The sequence below is a fragment of the Lonchura striata genome, chromosome 2, assembly GCF_050655825.1.
Source record: "Lonchura striata isolate lonStrDom1 chromosome 2, ASM5065582v1, whole genome shotgun sequence".
NCBI lineage: Eukaryota > Metazoa > Chordata > Aves > Passeriformes > Estrildidae > Lonchura > Lonchura striata.
This window is the reverse complement of record NC_140704.1, coordinates 128,521,391-128,540,286: the sequence shown is the minus strand read 5'-3', so window position 1 is coordinate 128,540,286 and position 18,896 is coordinate 128,521,391. Positions and strand designations below refer to the sequence as shown.

Below are 18,896 nucleotides of genomic sequence, written 5' to 3'. Positions count from 1 at the left end.
ATTTTAACTCATTTCTTGTTGTCTATTTTGCTTTATTTTCTTCCTCATAGGTGTTTTTCTTTTCATGCCTGTAGCTAAGTCTAAGTAGTTTTAATTTTGACTTTATGATTTATATAGTTTTTGTTTTTTGAATGTACCAGTTCTATTTGTTACTCTCTTCATAGATTTGTTGCAAGACACATTTTTGCTCTGATTTTACATAATTCTTTCTATACTCCTAAACTCTTGTATTTATAGTTTAATAGTATAATAGATTCTGCTTCTTGAGAGTGATGGCAAATAGTGCTAGTGTCATTTCTTTGCTTTTATTTTTGTTCCTTTCAAAAGCTAAAGCCATGAATTATTTGAATGAGGCCTGCTGTGTTATATGTTTTCCATGTTAGCTCACCAAAGCCTCCTCAACTGGTAGTGCTCACAGGGTGTCCTGCTTGTGATGTCATGGAGTCAGGGTCCAGTTTGGAGTGGTGGCCAAGCTAGCCATCAGGATCAAAACTTTCTGGCTGGCATTACTGCCCCAAATAAATGCCTCTTAGCTGTAAAACCCACTGGGAATTAATCTTCCCTTTATTTCCTATTTATTGCTCCTGCCCTTTTATGCAACGAGGGTATTAGTGCAGTTTCAATGCAGACCTACTGTGTGGGGTCCTGCCTGCTGCTGTCCTTTGACACGAGCCTTCAGTTACTCCAAGCTGCTTCTTTTGGCTTCTAGAAGCTCAGCTTCACAGGCTGTAAAGGGTCTGTGTAGTGTTTCTTTAGAAAAAGCCCAACTGACTGTGTGTAATCCTAAGCCACTTCATTTTTCAGTACTTTACTTAACATTATCTGCTTTCAGTAGAGAATTGCATGTTTAAGAGACAAAGACTTTAACGCTATCAAATAGTTCCTTGCAAGGCTTTTTTAAAGGGAATTGTTTGCAAAGCAGATTTCCCTGCCCATTGTCACCATTTGGGAGTATCTCTAGTTTTCTGCCCAGTCAGGAAAACACAGAAGATGGGCTCTTAGCAGTGATAGGAACCCTTCCCCTTTCACATGTGCAGTTCTGTCTTGTTTTCACACATTTATCCACCCTTCAGACACTATTAGTGAGAAAATACAATTATGTATACAATTATAGGGCTGTTCTTTTGTCGTTTTTATAGTAAGGCAAATTGAGGATAGGAGGATGATGCTGAGTCAGAATGATCATCTCTGTAACTCTTTTAGGGCTAGTGCTAAAATAAGAATGAGATGTGACAAGAGGTCTTGAGCAAATGGAAATTATAAAGCTGAAAACGTAAATGTAAAAGACAAAGGGTTCCTGTGACCTCCCATCTGTATTGAAAAAGACTCTGTCAAGAGCAGGGTTTAAACTTTTTTGTCTGCAAGCTTGGTAGGACAGAATGTATTTAAAACAATTCCTATGAAGTTTCTTCTTAAGCAGGTATGTCTGGAGAAATAAAGGACTGATGGAGCATCACAGGCTCACAGTGGGTAAGGAGGTGTTGCTCTTGCACACAGGATCAGGTTCTGGCCTTCTCCATCATTAGCCTTCCTAATGATTTCAATAGAGCAACTGCACAAAGATACATACAGGAAAAAAGAGGATTGAAAGTGGCAAGCCTGATAGGAATACAGTCTTAAAGATTATTTGCTGTGATTTTTCACCTTTGTTTTAACCACTTCCTGGCTAGAGTGCTGCAAGAACAAACCATGGTCTTCTAAAACAATTTTGCAGGCATTTTAGAAGGTGCTCTTGCAGCATAGATGAAGCATTAATGTAGCAGTGCTTTGGTATGCCTGGGGGATTTATGTTGTGTTGATTCGGTGATGAATCAAGAAGGCAATATGCAGTGCTGTGAGATGTACTGTGTGCTGTTAGAGGAGAGGGGCTGGAGCAGTAGGCAGGGGAAGGACAGGGATGCAGCTGGAGCAAAGGGGTGGCTGAAGAGCAGGAGCACAGAGCAGAATTCAGGTAGGTCACAGGTAACAGCAGACCTTGACTGGTCTTGTCTTTGTATCCATGAACAGTGGTTTTGCACAAAGTTTATAGTGGGTGGTAAGTATGTACTTTGCCTGGAGGCATGACTTCAGGCCCCTATCATTTTATGCTCTTCCCTCTGTTAAATATTGTTAGAAAACCCCCAAATAGCAGAGTGAGTGTTTTTTTTCTGTTGTGTTTTTATTTTTTTGTAAAGGATCTATTGGCAATTATTATATCAACATAAAAGCCAAAGGATTTGATGCCTCCCATGCTTGCTTGACAACATTAAATTACTGCAAAAAATGCCCCCTGTTTAAATGAACAAAATATGTAAATGTCTGCTTAACTTATTCACATTTTTGCATTAAGTTCTTCTTGTGTTTTATGAGCTTATGATCAGCAAAATAAGTTTTATTTTATCAGGATTTGGAATTAATTGAAAGACTGAACTTAAAAGAAAAAATAACTAACCAAGCAGTAGAAGCTGCTTGAAGGAGAGAGACAAGGAGATTTCTCTGTGTGTACAAGACTAGTAATTTTTGAAAATATATCTGCCAGCCCAATTATATCTCTGTTCTAATAGGATCGCTTGGAGAATATCTGTATTTATCTGGGATTTCACATTCTTAATGTCTGAGTTTTAATTTTGAAGTGGCTGCACATGTGAAATACCAGACATGCACATGTGAAATACCCTTATTTGAGTGTACTTTATTTGTGTAAAATAAAACAGTGGAGAGATCCAGATTAGTTGGGATTATTGGCTGAGGTGCTTCCCATGTCAGGAAGTACTGATTTGTTTCCCAGGGCATGCTTTCCAGGCAGATGTTCCTAAGAGATTTGTCCAAGCAAAGATATTATATTCAGGCTTTGACTCATGGTGAATTCTAGTATCTAATGCAGAGAAGATGCTAACAGCTACCCAAAAATTGGATTTTTAAAACTATGGAGAAAGATAATGAATGTTTTTTTTCCCTTCCTCAGTTATTAAAAGCAAAGGTGGGGAGGGTACAATTACCATTTGTTGAACATTATTCCTTAAACACTTCAGAGGGGGTGAAGCTTCCCTAAACATTCTGCATGATGAATTTGTTTCTTCTGCCCCACTGAATTCCAATGAAGTGCTTATCCTTCTTGCAGTGTGTAAGGCACACTCATCTTGTCCCTGCCTGGAATGTGAGCAGTGCTTTGCTGCCCAGATTCCCACGGCAGCAGCAAGCAATCTTGTCTGCAGTTAAGATGCTCTCCATCATCACGGGACTGTCACTGGTGCCTCAGAGGCAGCAGTCAGGGTCCCAGTGGGGAAGCTCACAGCTGGCTGCAGCTGCTCCCATGCCTTCGTCATGGAGCGAGGAATGTACAAGAAAAAGGACATCAACTGTAATGAAATCCATTAACAACTGTTAGGAAGGAAGCAAGCTCGTGCAGATGAATTTTAGTGGAACAAAAGCTATTTATACAAAGCCACTTTATGTGTTGCAATAACTGATGGCTATGCCACAGGGTGTCCCCTCTTCCCAGGGCCGTGCTGGATGGCAGGGTGGAGGTGGGGACCCCCAGACTGCTCCCTGCTCTGACACAGCACAGAGCACCCCAGCTGCACTTCCTGGCTGTGGCTGAGGTGCTGGCAGGAGTACTGCCAGGCCACTGCTTTCTCCATGGTCAAAGGAAGGGATCTCTGTGAAAAGCAGGCTCGCAGTATGGGGAGGGGGGTAGGATATATGCACTGGACTTGGGGAGAAGCACATAGGGGCTTCTTTTCATGTTCATCTCCCCTCAGGCTTAGCAGAAAATATTTTTCTCACATCCCTGGCTGTCCATCTGGCTGCTTTGGTGTGGGAGAAAACACATGCTGAAGCCCATACAATTTGCATGGATTTAATGCAAATATCAAAGCAGAATTTCAGGAGTTGGTTAAGTGTGGTTTTTTTTCTAAAAGGCTAATGTAATCTTCTGTAGTGTGTGATTACATCTTCTGGCAAAGCTTTCTTGATTAAGTAAATCCCATTTCTGGGATTTAGAGTTTGATGCTAGCATCTCTCCCAGTTCAATGAGTTGGTATAGGAAATTCTGTTTACTGTCTTCTCCAGTGCATTTGGTCCAGAATGGAGTCTGGAGGTGGTGAATATGCACACTAACACTCTGGCTGTCTCAGCCACTCATGTAAATGAAGAAGTCGCATTGAAAGAATTAAAAAAAAAAATCTTATCATCTGCAAGTTACTGCAGGTTTCCTTTAAACTTCATACTCAGTTCTCACTGGCAGAGTCCTTTTAAAGGTAATTTTCAAAAGAGAGACATACAAATGTTCTGAGGAGCCCTCCTTGTTGGGACACAGGTCAGAGCAGCGATGCTCTGCGCTCTGCCCACCAGCCCACTCCACGTGTCACCTCCTGGCTGGCCAGTGGTGCTGTGCCTCAGCTCCTTCCATTTGGCAGCTCCTGCTTTGCTGAGCCATGCTCCTGTAGAGCCTTGATGTTACACGGTCGAGTCTCCCTTGCATGTGGCTTTTCTGTGCCAAAGGCTGGTGGAGTAGGAGCATGGCAAAGGCTGGGCCTCTGCTTGCTAGCTGGAATGTATTCTTCATGCCCAAGACAGCTTTCATTATGTTGATATTAGTTATTTTAAAAAACCAAAGCCAATCAGCTTCTGTCACAGGCTTGCTGTGTGACCAGGGCAAAGCCTTTATCAGCAGATCCTTTGAGAGCTTTTATGGAACTCCCCTGCTGGACAGACACCTCTGACTTATTGGGCCACTTCACTCCCAGAAGTTATTGTTTAAAGTATACTTTAAAGTCAGGGCAGGGCCCAGTTTCTCAGCACCCTTGTGTAAGACTCACTTTATCAGACACTTAAAAGATTTTCTCTTTTAAATTCCTTTCTAATTAGTCTCTAAGTTGCTTCAGCCCAATCTTGTGAACCAAGCCTGCTTGAGGCTTTCAGGTATGTGTCAATCCATCCATGACAGATATCTCCAAGGGAGAGCAAAATATTGAAGGACAATTTTAGATACAAAACCAGGTCTGATCTCTCACAGGCAGCGTAGAGTCCAGGCAAAAAGCATAAAATCCCACAACAACAATAGCAGAAAGAAGGTGGAAACACTATCTCATACTGATCTGTTGTTCACCTACTTCAAAAGGTGTTTGAATCTGAGGAGTCAGCAGGTCCTTTAGGATTTTTTTTTTCTTTTATACCAGAAACATAATTCAAACTTTGGGCACATTGATAGATTTCAGTCTAGTGTCACATGAAGCAGGGGCTTCATGTTCTGTCCTGTGAGAACTTAGGAGGACATCACAAAGAGCTTTAGTTGCATTAAGAAATGTTTGATGTAATTAACCAGCTTTTTGTTTGGATTGGGTCTAAGGTTGTCCATCTTGTTTTTCCTGATTTTTAAACCAGTTTTCACTCCGAAAGATATAGTGATAATCAAAGAAAACAAGAACAGTTAGCTGACAGTCTGTATCCCATCCTGTTTTTCCTGAAATTAAACTTTGAGTATTAACACTATCTCAATTCACTGCAGTTAAACAAAGTTTCGTAAGAGTGGGGGGATTTGCTTGTTTGTTTGCTTTTGTGGTTTTGGGGTGGGGTTTGTTTTTTTTGTTTTTTATGTTCCTTGTTTTATGAATAAATAATTGCTGTGGACACTTTTGTTGCTGATGCAGTACTTAAATGTGATTCCACAGTTTATATGTGGCAGTGGCTGTCGTAAGAAGACTTGTATAGTTTGTGCAAATGCTTGCACTGAGAAAATCACATCTGAATGGTTACTTTACATATAATGCAATTTCCTGAGCACAAACACTTTTATCTGGTATGCTTTTGTTGAATAGGATGCCAGGACTCATGGCAGAAAAACAGGGTAATTCAGACAGGTCTGAAGGGATCAGGACTCAGAAGTGCAAGGCAGCCACCGGAGGTGAGGTGCAGAGCAGTCGTGGATGGTGATGAGGTAGTGACAAAGCTTCTCTCTATCACAGCCTGTCAACAAATGACAGGAGGATGTCATTTTTTTTCTCTTGCACTTGTAATCTCAAAGTTAAACCCTCATAAATAGATAAATATATTCTCGTGGCTGTTTTCCTGATTAGACTGGTGTCACTTTCATTTCCAGAATCTCTGTTCACTAGTATCTGATCAATTATTTTGAGCATGCTCTAATGATGTTTTAAATTTTTTGAAAAAAATTATATTTCCTTGTGCATTTTCATTAGGAATTTGCTTTAGATAATCAGATTTTATCCATATATTCAAATAATTCATGAGAGTTTCTCCTCATTAAATATGATGATATAGGATTTGCACAATTTTTAGCCCAATCTGAAAACTTTTGGATATCTTGAATCAGAAAGAGCTTTGACCTTAAATTTAATTAAGGAGTGGAAAATAGGAAGAGTGGGTGGATGTAGGAGAGGATTAAACAAACAAACAAAAAAAAAATCTCTGTCCCTTCAAGATTTTGGTCCAGTTAAGTGGTGTAAAAAACGCTTGTCATAAATAGTTGGGCCTTATAAATGGCATAGATTTGAAAATTAGGAAGAGTGGAAAATGAAAACTTAGTAATATGATTCCTTTCTTAATTTAAAAAAAAAATGAGCAAGCTGCAGGGAAGAATAAAAGACAGCTGAAGTTGAAGGAAGCACATTTGTAGCCATCGATGTCCTAATGAGTAACATTAGGAAGCCATATGTAAGTATTTAGTCTTGACTGTAATGGATTGAATACATTTGGTCTTGTCTGAAGGAAACAAGCCCAAATCTATCAAGTACATGGGTGAAAAACAGTTGGAAATTCTGGTAGCTACAAATGGAAACCAAAGAGCCATGCTCAAATTCCTTCACCTCAGATGAGATGAAAGTTTTGGTTCCACTATCAGTGCTTATCAGATAGGTGAGAAATAAATTTTCTAAATTACATCAGTTATTCTTAAATACTTTACTGGATGTAGTTAGTAAGTAGTTTATAAGTGCTGTAGTGTTGCAAACCAGCTTCCATATGAAAAATTATTAAGAAAAATATTTGCATTATTTTGGTAGAGGATATTAGACATATTATTATATTGGTGGACATCAGATCTTTGTAAGGCTTTGACTGGACTGCTCTGAGAAGGGGCTTTGGCCACATGCACGTTATGCCAAGCTAAAAATACACATGACCTGAGTTAGTCAAGAGTTAAAGAGCTTTTAACAGAGAACAGAGTGTAAACCCAAATGATCTGTGCCTCAGTAAAATACTTCCGTTTGATCAATAGCTCAAAATGAAATGCAGACCTTTTAGAAGTGGGGGCATTCTGGTGTGTATTTGTCTTCAGCATGTGTAGGAGATTTGCAGTTCCCAGCTCTGCCAGGCTCCCAGCCAGAGGCAGAGGTGATGCTTGATTAAGTGTAATTTTGTGTTTGGTCTCCCATAGATGGAGAGGACCTGGTATGATCCAGCATTTGTTCCAAACACATAGAAGAACCAGATGAGGTGCATGTACCAATGCTATGTAACACTACAAATAAAACTGTCACAGAAGTAATGCTCTTGGAAAGAAGGAATAGCAGTGACAAGTTTGACTGGAAAAACTGTAATTGAGGCAAGACTAGAATAAGCAGTGTTATCAAGTTGTTTTTTATCAACAGCTGATCCAAATTTAACTAAGATCTCTCGGGTTCAGGCTTCATTATCACCTAATGCAGACTGAACACATCTATCTGGACTCATTGGAGATTTGATGTAACACCTATTTAGAGAAGTAATTTACAAGTGTAAGTCTTATCTGTATGGCCAGAGATGTTCATAATTTGTTTAAAGATGTTTGCTTTGTATTTGTAAAGATTGAATTTGCTATCAGGGTATTAGAGTGGCAGTGACTAAGTCTTGGCATATGTCTTTGGAGAAAGAATCTCTTGGCCTTGTGTTTTCAGAAAACTGAATGTGTAGTCCCTCTTTCTCTTAATTGTAGATGTAAAGTGGCAGTCTGAACATGTGTGTGTTTTAAAATCCTGTAAGTAAATGAGATTTTTCAGAATAGCATCATACTAAGAAATCTGAATAGTTTTTCTACATCTCCAAAGACACCTATGGCACCTTCCAGTTCCTGCCAGAGAATGTGTGCTCCTTCCTCTTTCATGTTTTTATGGAGAAGTTCTTCTCTGAAACTTTTATTCTGTGGTTCCTTAATCCATCCCTCCACTGAATGACAGAAATCTTCTGCCACCTAAGCTGCCCTGAGTAATATCCTTGTGGTTCAATACACCTTGAAAGCTAAGCATGTGTGAGATAGAGGTGAAGGCTATCTCAGATTGATGGTGTACATCCAGAGATACTGCAAGATAATGGAATTGCTGGAAATTACACCAGTGAAAGTGAGGTTTTCTTCTGTACTTCTAAAATATTTGTGAGAACAGTCTGAAAGTATTCATTTTTTCATGGGGCCCTTACAAATAATGTCTTGATCTTTACTTGCCATAGATGTGGGAAAAAAAAGACAGTAAGGTCTTTGAAAAATGAAAATCAACTAGGATCACAAAGATTCAAAAGGAGAAGTATCTCCGAAGAAAAACTCAATAAACCATTTAATCTAAACAACTTAATGTAAGTGATAAATCTCTCTACATCTGTTGACCAGTGTAGAGACTGAGTTTTGGCTTTCAAGTTTGAGTTTATGTACACTGAGTACATGATCCCTTGAGTAAAATCTAACAGTACAACTTGTTAGAGATGATGCAAGATGGCACAGGCAGGCTCCTCCACTCCAGGCTCAAGATTTCCAAGAGAAGCAACCATCTTTGGTGTTCTTAACTACCTCCGAACCAAAATACACAATTTTTAGGCACCTGTTTATTATGTTGTGGTTTCTAAATGTTGTACAGTAAAAGACAAAAGGGACATGAGTAACACCAAGGACCGCTAATTTATGTGGACTGGAAACTTAGGAGAAGCAGAAAAATGAGAAGGAATAAAGCTTCCCTGTTGGACATTGCTTCTGATTATACATAACCTGTTTTAGTTTAAGTAATTCTGCTTGCCTCTGGCCACAAGCATTTCCTAATGTATTTTTCCATTAGATGTTTCATCCTTTTGTAGATCTTGAGTGGTGTTTGTAGGCTGACCCCTGCACAGTTCTCTTTTCAGACATCCTTTGGGTTCTGAATAACCACCTCAGCACCAGTTTTTAAAGTTTTCTGCAATAAGAGATTTGTAGTGTGAAAATGCCCCTGGAAGCTACTCTTCAATATGTTCTAGATGTTTGCAATGTTCAGTCAAAGAACATCTGATTTTATTTATTGCCATGGAGTTGTGGAGCTCTGCTGAAATAAAGCACTCTTGAATCTGCTTAAACTCCATTTGACAAGATGCTTAAGACAAATTTTATTTTATTAATAGATAAAAGGAAATTCTTAAGAATTATTTTTAGTGATAAAATTAGAAGAAATGATTGCTCATTTACAGTTGTCCTGTATCAGCTTAATTTTGAGTACAAGATGCAGAGTTTTACAGGTCTGTTTCTATCCAGACACTGAACTGAGCACTGCTGCTCAGTTCTGAAAATTATTTTGGAGTTTATCTTCAGTGAAATGCTTCCAAACAACATATTTTTTTGAAGTGCTTATAAATTCCCTCTAGAAGTCAACCTCTTACTTTGCTGTCTCATGCTACAAACTCAAATATATTAATTTGGAAGAGGTGTATCTTTGATTGTTTGTTACTCAAGATAACCCTTGCCAGAGTCCCCAAAATTACAAGAGCAAGAAAGAGCCCTGAGAGGTGGGGCAGCAGGATGGCTGCCTAGCCCTGATGGCCATCTCAAGGCCGATCTTGTAGGACTGGCTGAAAGGGTGAGATAGGGCCCCTGGGAGATTGCCAGCAAGTCACCAATTAATACTAATTGCATGGGAAAATACTGTCAGGCTGCCATGGTTCATCAGGGACTGGAATGAGTTCATAATCGTGTTGCACCCAAGGGCTCTGTGTCCCTTGGTATTTACTTCAAGAAGAAAACACAATGTTGCTTGCTGCTCTATTCACTTGCAATGTTTTTAGATCTGCACTAATGTGGAGGAACGTGAAACATCTCACATCTATCATACAGCTTGGCCTTGTGAATATTTGAATTAAACTCTATATTGTAATTGGTTTCAGCAGGAATCATCACTGTCTCATCTTGAGGCAGACATTACTTCTAATTTTCTCATAGGAAGAAAAGCAAAGCTGAAGTTGCATGAACTATATGCACATGATAGTCCTTTCAAAACAAGAAAACTATGGACATCTGATTTTAAAATGGCTTTTAGCTTTGTCTCTCTGATTTCCAAGGAAAGCTTTGCAGAAAACTGAGATTTAAGCTGCTGCTGTCTCCTCCTCTGCCTAGAGACAGCTGTAAACGTATGCTGAGGATGTCATTTACTGTCTCATCCTCTAGTTGCTCATGAAGATCATGAAAATTGAACTGGCAATGCTGTGGGGCAGGAGCGAAGGGCCAGCGTGCCCAGAGGCTCCCGGCTGTGGTTCCCGGGGGCCGAGAGCCGCTGCTGTGTCTGTGCTCTGTCCCGGGATCACGGCAGGTTCGGAGAGGCAGGTGGGAAGGGCACGTTCCTCTGTCAGGGCATTGCGATTTCTCCTCTTCAAAAAGGCAGACAAGGCTTCCAAGTCCTAAATTGCATTTTGTCTAACTCCTCCCCTATTCCGGCTGCTTGCTCATGCAACCTCCCACGGATCCGAAACAAAAATGTGTGAAGCGAGGCAGGGAGGGCTCTTGCCAGCGCAGATTCCGTCTCCTCTCTAGGCGCCCGGGTCCCGTCGTGCGCTTTCTGTCTCGCTGCTGGACACGGCGGAGCTTTGGCTCATCGCAAACACATTAGCGTCTCTCTCCCACTCCTCCTCATCACTCCGAGAAGAAAAGCGGGGCTGAGGGGCTGCGGGTGAGCGTGTGTGTGCGGCGCTGCTCGGGCGGGCTGAGGCGGCATCGGGGCGGGCCGTGCCCGCTCGGCAGCGCGGTGGGATCCGCGCCCTGCGTGCGGCATCGCTGGGCGGGACAGGGCTCAGGAGCCCCGGGAGCTGCCTCGGTGCCCGGGGGAGCTTTGGAGCACTGCTTGAACAGCCTCTCCTGCTGTCTTCTGCACAATGCAAAGGGGGTCTAGGATGAGGAGTCCTTGTTAACCAAAGGTAATGTTTTTATCTTTAGAGTAGCATAAGTGAGTGGCTGTTGCTGCTGTTCGGTTGTTTATTGAAATAATAACAGAGAGGAAAGTTATGAAGTCCTCTGTACTCCGCAGGAGGATAAAGCTTCATGGTGGCACCATGCTGAGGGTGATTGAAGTTTGGCTGTTCCCCTTTATGTGGGCTTAGCTTGCATTACCAGTAATAAGAATATCTGTATGCGTTCTCATCAGAGGAAGAAAAGACTATTTAGTTTCCTTTTCCATCTTAATTTTAAAACCAAAGGTTACTATTTATATGCAATATTAATTCTGCTAATAGAAATACATTGATATATAGCCATTAGGCAAGGTAAATACTTCTTATTACCAGAGACAGTTCCTCACACCTCAAGGTAGTCCCTGGAGTACAATGCACCCTGTACAGTGGTAAAAAAATTAACATTTGCTGCACATATCTCAGCAGAAAGAAAAATCATTGTTGCATTTATTTTTCCAGCCACCTTGCAATAACTATGATTACACAGACTGTGCCAAACAGATTTTTCATTGTTGTGCCAGTATTTCTCATGTGCTCTTAGTACTTCACTCCTATTTTAGTGTTTTTTAAATTACTATTTTTTTTAGTTTCCAAGTAAAGATATATTTTGTCCGAGTGTTTGCTGTTCATATTGCTGTCTGGTTTTTGTGGTTGTTAAGTCTGTTTTTGAGACTGTGTGCTGCTATTTGGAGATGATAACAAACATGGTCCTAAAAGCACAAACCTTGTGGCTGTTGCTAATTTTTTGTGCCCAGGTTGACATGCTTTTGGGGTGAACGGGCTCAGCTGCTTTGAAGAGCCCCACCCCGCCCAAAAATCTAAATCTGGAGCTCTTAATAACAAAAGTGGTGTTTGAAAGGTTTTTTCCTAAGAAGGGGTTAAAATGAGGAGAGTGTAGTTTGTGTACTGAAGAACTTGACTCGGTTCTGTCAGTGCAGCACCGTTTGTTCTGTGTAATTTGGGAGAACACAGCTTGTACCTCCTGTTTGCCTGATGGCACATAGTAGCCCCAGAGGACACACACTGCTTTTGTGCTTCTGCTCAGTTTTAATCTTTAGAGAGCAACTGTTTCAAAGAATAAACACATTTCCTTGTAGGAGAAACTCCAGAAAACATCCTGCTAGTGACAGCGGCAGCCGCTGCCCATCATCCTGGATGTTCCTCTGCCAAAAACGGCGAAGCTTTGTGAGCTGGCCAGCCAAAGGCTGGGAGCTGCAAACTCTGTATTCCCGAGGATGGCCAAAGGAAATCAGATTTCAAAGAGCTGAATTAAAACTGTGAGGCTGCTAGCTGCTGGCTAAAAATGCAGCCCAGGGACTTCTGGCATCCCCTTTCTGCAGGAGTGTCCTGCCCACTAATCCCTACACACCCCTCAGCCTGCGTGGTGGTGGGGCTGGTTGGGCACCAGGTGGGCAGGTAATGAGCCTGCTCACTCCCTCCATGCAGGCTTTTAGATTAACTCAAAATTGGTTGTTTATTATTTTGAGTACACTGCCTTATACTGGTGTAGAGCATGTTACTTTTCTTTTACTGATTGGTTTTAACTGGCAAACAAAATTTCATTTACTGTTAGTTTTAAAAAGCGGAGTAAATACAGGTCGCAGACAAAATAATCCCGCATAATATTTGTTTGCTAGATGTTGAGTGCCTTGCTTATACAGAGACTTTTATAACCCATTTCCTTCAGAGTATATGACACAAAGAGGGCAGGGTCAATTTAAAATAAATAGCTTTTGCTTACGAAGTTGACTTCAGTCTATTGTATATGTTTCTGTAAACAAAAAGATGCAGCACAGTTTGGGATGGATATAAGCACAGGCAGGGGTTTTGAGATAACTGGTCTTAACTGGTGTTTCATCGGTGTTTCAGCCCAGAAGCTTTGGCTTCCTCACTGGGAGAGCCTGTATGAAGACCTGTGTGGATGATGTTATAAGGCAAGGAATACGCCTTAGGTATGTTCTTTAAGTTCTTAATTTTGCATTGCTACAGAGTTTCTGTGTGAGAAGTTGCTACACTATATTTAATTTCTTCTCAGAGAGACTCCTTTGTTTGGTAGTAACAAATAAATGCTCAAGACTAATGGTTTACAGTGTAGATGATGACATGTCTTGAATGATGTTGGATTTCACTTCCTCTGCTATGAGCCTCAAACTGTCGCTTTGGGGAGATGCTCATGCTGTGTGTCTGGCTGGAGGGCCTCTTGGTGCAGCATCACTCGCAGTGTTTTATTCAATTTAGTAATGTTACATTAAAACAGGAGTGTGCAGTGTGTTTTCTGATTCCCAGAAATATTATCACTTTGTGGCATTGCCCTGCCAGCTTTAGTGTCACCTTTTGTTCTACACTAATCTCTCTCTGGGTAGCAGCCCCCATCATCTCTATTTCCCTGCAGACATTGCACTTGAGGCTTTTATCCACAAGCAGACTGATGAACAATGAACCATTCTCACCTCCTCTCCCAGGGCTTCATGCACTGAGTCACCAAATAATTTGTCAATAAATGAAGAATCTATTTGAAATTAATTGATGAGGAAATGTGGAACTCTTCTGATCTGGGATCCTAAAAGTCCTAATTGTCTTTCGTGCTAGGCAATTCACAAGCCTGCATGCATATTACAAAGTCTAGCAGTGTTAGTATAGTACAGCTGTGCTGCATATTTCCTTAATCTGCTTGTTTAGAGACACCCAGAATATTCATCTTAATCATTTCCGCTGCATAGTAGGTACTGGAGGAAATACCAGGGAGAACCCTGTCACTGGGAAAATGCATAATTTCAATGTGTAATGTAAATATTTTAGCTAACCAAATGTAAACACTGTTTTGCCTTTAGGATGGGAAAAGACTGTCGCAGTCAGAAACGAGCTGACATAAGACTGACCCTGTATAGATGAGATACAAAATTGTGTTCACACATTTTGGTAATCAAAACAGAGCCCTTAATGAATTGCCTAGTGTGAAAGGAATTACAAACACAAATGTGCCTGACACAAGGCATTAGGAAGTTGCTGCTGTATTAATACTAGAATGAAGGACTTTTCAGGATTCACAGGGATCCAAGGTCTATGGGGAGGATGATGGGAGATGAGAAAGATAAGATGATGAGAGATGTGCTATGGTGAGGGCTAAACAAAGGCTGGAGACTCTCTGGAGGGAAACCTAAAGTTGTAAGTACACTCTGAAAGTCCATGTTCCTCCATGCCACTGACTATGAGTTGTGTTCACTGTGCCAGGACAGTAAATTCAGAAGTTTTCAAGAGTTAGAAGATGGTAGAAGCAACAAATATGCTAGATTCAATAAGAAGCACCTTGTTGCACTCACAGCCATGCTGTGGTTTTTCAGCCAGTGAATTCAAAGGAAAGCAGAACTCTTAGGGAGCTCAGAGTGGTTGCTCATCAGTTCTGCCTGAACTGGCTTCATAAGTGTGTGAAGACTTATGTTCAAGTGGTGCTTGATAGAAACCAAACACATGATTTAACTTCTGGTACTGAAATTGGTCCTGAAGAGCAGCACAGGATGCAGAATCCTCCTAGATTCCACTTGATTTCATTGTGCAGTAAATGGTCTTTGGGCATTCACCAGATTGCTAAGCAGAAGAAACATCTAGAGATTATTTTGTTGGCTGTATGTTCTAGCCCTTGTATTGTTAATATCTGAAGAGGAAGAAATGACACAGAGGATTTCTCTAGACTCTGTGGATTGGCAGAAACTAGTTAGATCTTATTTCTGAAGACACAGGTTCATGTAAATGCCCAAGTGAGTAAGCTTTCATTACTGGAATAGCTGGGGGATTTTTCAAGGTTGATTTTTGCGTGTATTACCAACAATGGGTAATATATTAATGTCTGCCTCACATTTGCTATTTCTTTGTTATAACAGCTGGAAATTTACATTTACACATAGGCCTCAGAGCTAAAAATGTCATTCCCTAGGTTAAAAACCCATCATGATTTTTGTTGTTCTCCTTAATAGTAAAGGAGAACTGAAAATACAAGGAAAAGACAAACAGGAAGGGTAGTCCCCAGATGATAAATTATCTCAGTTGGAGCAAAGATTAATCATGTATAGTGTAGCCTTAAAAGTGTCATTGTCTGCCACTACTACAGCAATTTACCTATAGCCAAATGAGCAAATCTATCAAATTATTTAAAGAAAGTAGAAGAAATCAAATATTAAATGTCATCAGTGAAAATACAATAGCTTTTTTTCAGTACAGAGGAAATTAGGAGCCTCTCTAGTGTGGATGAGAAGTGTTCTGCATAGATGAGAATAACTTTATCACAGAATCAAACTTGTGTTGCTAGAAAATCTAATTGTTTTGTGCAATAACTTCTTTTAAGTATTCTCTTGAATACAGATAATCCAAATCTCCTTTATGTCCCAGACAGATGTATCAATTTTCATGGGAAAGCATTAATACAGTCAAAAGTAAGAACTTAATTTTTTTCCTTTATGGGCAGGAAGTTCATATACTTTTGCTAAAGGGCTGTATTTTGCCTTTAAATAAAAACAAACAAAAAGGATTCTGTATTTTAGCACAGGAAAAAAGGTAGGAACAGATTGCTCTGTAGTGCTGAATTCACAGCATCATTTTTCTAAAATAAAATCATATTGTTTGAAGGCTGGTGAGAGAGAGGGAATTGAAAAAAATTTGGAAGGAGATTATAAACTTTGGGGCAGAAGGGAGTTAGATAAAAGAATCTGTGAGAGTGAGAATAATAATGTGAAGAGGAACAGACTGTGCTGGTGATATCTTTTGGCCAAGGTTTTGAAAAGAATTCATAATATGATCTGCAATCTCTGTCTTTGAGGGGGAGAATGGGAATTTTTCCATTTACAGTAAAGGCGAGTAAGAATGTCACTGCTCCAGCTGTTAAAATATTTTGAAATCTACTTCAAACTGATTATTTATTGCAGTGTTAAAGTATGGACTGTTGTGAACAGAAGAAAAAGAGAAATTGGAATCAATCCCAAAAAGTGGGTTGAAAGTATAATTTATGCTTCCCTGAGAGGGTTGTCCAGTTCAGCTCATTCCAACCCAGTTCTCTGGGAGACTGTTTTTTTGGAAATCTCCTTGGATAGATACAAGGTTCAAATCTTCAAGGGAAACTTGGAAGCCTCTGTTAAAGCCAGGGGTAAATTAGATGCATATTTTGTTCTGGAAGTGCCATCTGAACATGACTTCACAAAGCATGTGAGGACCATGGCATCCCAGGCATCTCTGGCATACACTTGAGAACAGACTTGTGTAAGGCACAGTTTCTGCAGAAGGTGGATGGGCTACATGGGCTGCTCCTGTGCCTGCAGCTTTTTCAGAAGCCCCTCTTTCATCATGGGACAGAGCAGTCCACCATCTTTGCCTGTTCAGTCATTTCTATGTAACACATTCTTCACATTTATATCTACATTTAACCAGTTCTAGATGAATAGCAGTAACTTTCAGCATTAGGTAAATATGTCTGTGAAATGAATTTATCCTTCTGCTGTTTAGACTGTCAGTAGCCTTGGACAATCTGCTGTCATCAGACTGACTTGGGTTCTTAGTTTTGCTCTTGTGGCACAGCCAATTCCATTTCAGTGTATGTGAATTAAAGAGAGTAAGTTCTAATAATATTTTATATTTACACAGCACATCTCATCCCAGAGGACTTAATAAATCATGTATATTCAACACCTCTGACCTTTCACAGTCCCTTCAGAGCTGGAGAACAAGCATTTCATGAAAGTAATAAAACCATAGGAATTTTTTTTCTGTAGTACTGGGGGGAACTCATTAATTACAGAATTAATTTTGTTCCCTAAGCTGCAGCTTCAATTTGTGAAGACCTTTATTGAAAATTTCTTCAAGATAAGATCCTATGTTTTGTGTACACCATGAACAAAGAGCTAATCCATCTTTTTAAAACTGGACCCCTGGAAATATTTCACTCTTGCATCTAAACAAACATAAAAGTGTCACTACCTCAACACATTGGCTGTCATTTTACCCATAAATTGTCACCTCTTCCTTAAGGATCTCCCCAAAATGCTATAGTCTGCCTTCCCCCTCAGCTGCTATGCATCCTCCCATTACAGTGTGGGAAATACAGCAAAACTGATGCATCAGAAAACCTAGTTACTTGCTTTTGAGGAAGTCAGATGTGACTGATCCTCTGAGGTATCAAGCTGAAGAAATTCAGCATTCTGTACATTTGGTCAGCATGTGCAGAGGAGGAGGGTTGAGCAAGGCCAAAGGAACAAGGCAGAGGAGGAGGATGGAGATGAATTCATCTTCCAGGTACTTAGTGCCTCTTCCTGTGAACATTAGGAGGATGACCCAGTGCCTGTGGGTATCAGTCAGTGTCTGTCCCTGCAGCACTGGGTCAGTGAGGGGGAGTGTGGGGCCCTTTGTCTTCCCAGGGCATCCTTCTTGTGGTGCACAGGCTCAGCTTATGTGCAGGACTACCTCTACCTCAGTGGGGTCAAATTCCCTCTACTTTAAGAAAAAACTGCAGAGGAGCTGCTTTCCTGAATTTTAAAGAAGAAAATTGACATGCAGCCTGTTCTAGTGTGGCCTTTGACAGGCCATTTTGTGGGTTGATTTGGGCCTTATTTAGTCTGTTGTTTTAAACAGAAGGACAACAACATTTCTATTCTAGTTGTACAATTCAGCAAATGGATTACAAAACCGCAGTTAACTGTGACTGTCATGGATGGTAACTCAGTTAATAATAGATTAAAATATCTTTACATTTTCAGTGTATTGTTTTGCTACTTGTCTCTCTTTTTAGCTTGTCTGGATTTAATATCATTTATTCCATTTAGGAGCATTACTGAGACAAACCCCATTAAAGCAGGCATTATAGTCCTTGTTTTGATTAGCACTCAAGGCCACTAGATAATGATGCTTAAAAAAAATCTTATTTCTCTCATGGTCATTAGCACTGTGATCATTGCCAACCTTCAGACAACAGTGTAAGTTGTTTTTTTTTCCTAAATCTCAGAGCCAATTGTGAATGTCTGTAATATAGTGTGTGACATTTGAACTGTAACATTTATCTCAAAAATAACAGTTCTTGCTCTTTCAGTGCTCATACTTGCAAGAAATTGGATCTTTATATGTAAGACAGTCAAAAAATATCATTAACTAGCTAATATTTTTCAAAGCTATTTTATTGGGGTGGTTTTTTGTATTTTTAGTTGCATGTTGTGGTGAGGCTTTCTAGACATTCAGGTATGTACATGTTCTCAGACAACATCCTGACCAGAGAAAGGCATTTGCACCACTCCTAACAATACCAGACCATTTCAGCTTGGGACTAATATGGGCAATTAAAATAATTTCCACACATCATGTTTAAGCCAGTGACATGTAATTTTGGGACAAAGCCTCTCAGCACCTCTTTCCAATATTCATCTGCACTCAAAGGATAAGCAGCTGCTATTACATGCTAATGTCTTTTGTGGGTGAATGGCCATTTTAGGGCATGTTATTAACTCAGTGCAAATCAGTGCATTTTCCATCTTCGTGTACAGAGTTGACTTCATACACTGTTCCCTTTGCAAGTTTTAGTTCTGTTAACCAAAAAGAAAAATGAGAAGAATTATACATTTGATGAGTTTGGGTTGGCATCTTGAAGGATGGGGCATGTCCATCTGCAATTACATGCTCAGGCTGTGGGGACCAGACCTCTCACCTTACAGGCTTGTGGAATTGCAGGTCTTAGGGCAAAAAGCCAGACCAATTAACATTTCTAATAACGCAGCTGA

At 40.3% G+C, this 18,896-nt stretch overlaps 1 protein-coding gene across 10 annotated transcripts in view; it reads left to right on the top strand.

Annotated features, from left to right (window-relative positions):
• Positions 1 to 18,896, top strand: part of PAG1 (phosphoprotein membrane anchor with glycosphingolipid microdomains 1) — a 103,416-nt gene that overhangs the window by 49,545 nt on the left and 34,975 nt on the right. For 4 of the 10 annotated variants that reach the window (XM_021550560.4, XM_085572288.1, XM_021550559.4 and 1 more), the window contains one exon: positions 13,018 to 13,100. The exons of 2 other annotated variants lie outside the window; for them this stretch is intronic. The gene's annotated coding sequence lies outside the window, so the exon portion shown is untranslated. Of the gene's footprint in view, positions 1 to 10,512; positions 11,116 to 13,017; positions 13,101 to 18,896 lie in introns of those variants that run through there. 4 more of the 10 variants (XM_021550562.4, XM_021550561.4, XM_085572290.1 and 1 more) reach the window with 4 other exon arrangements.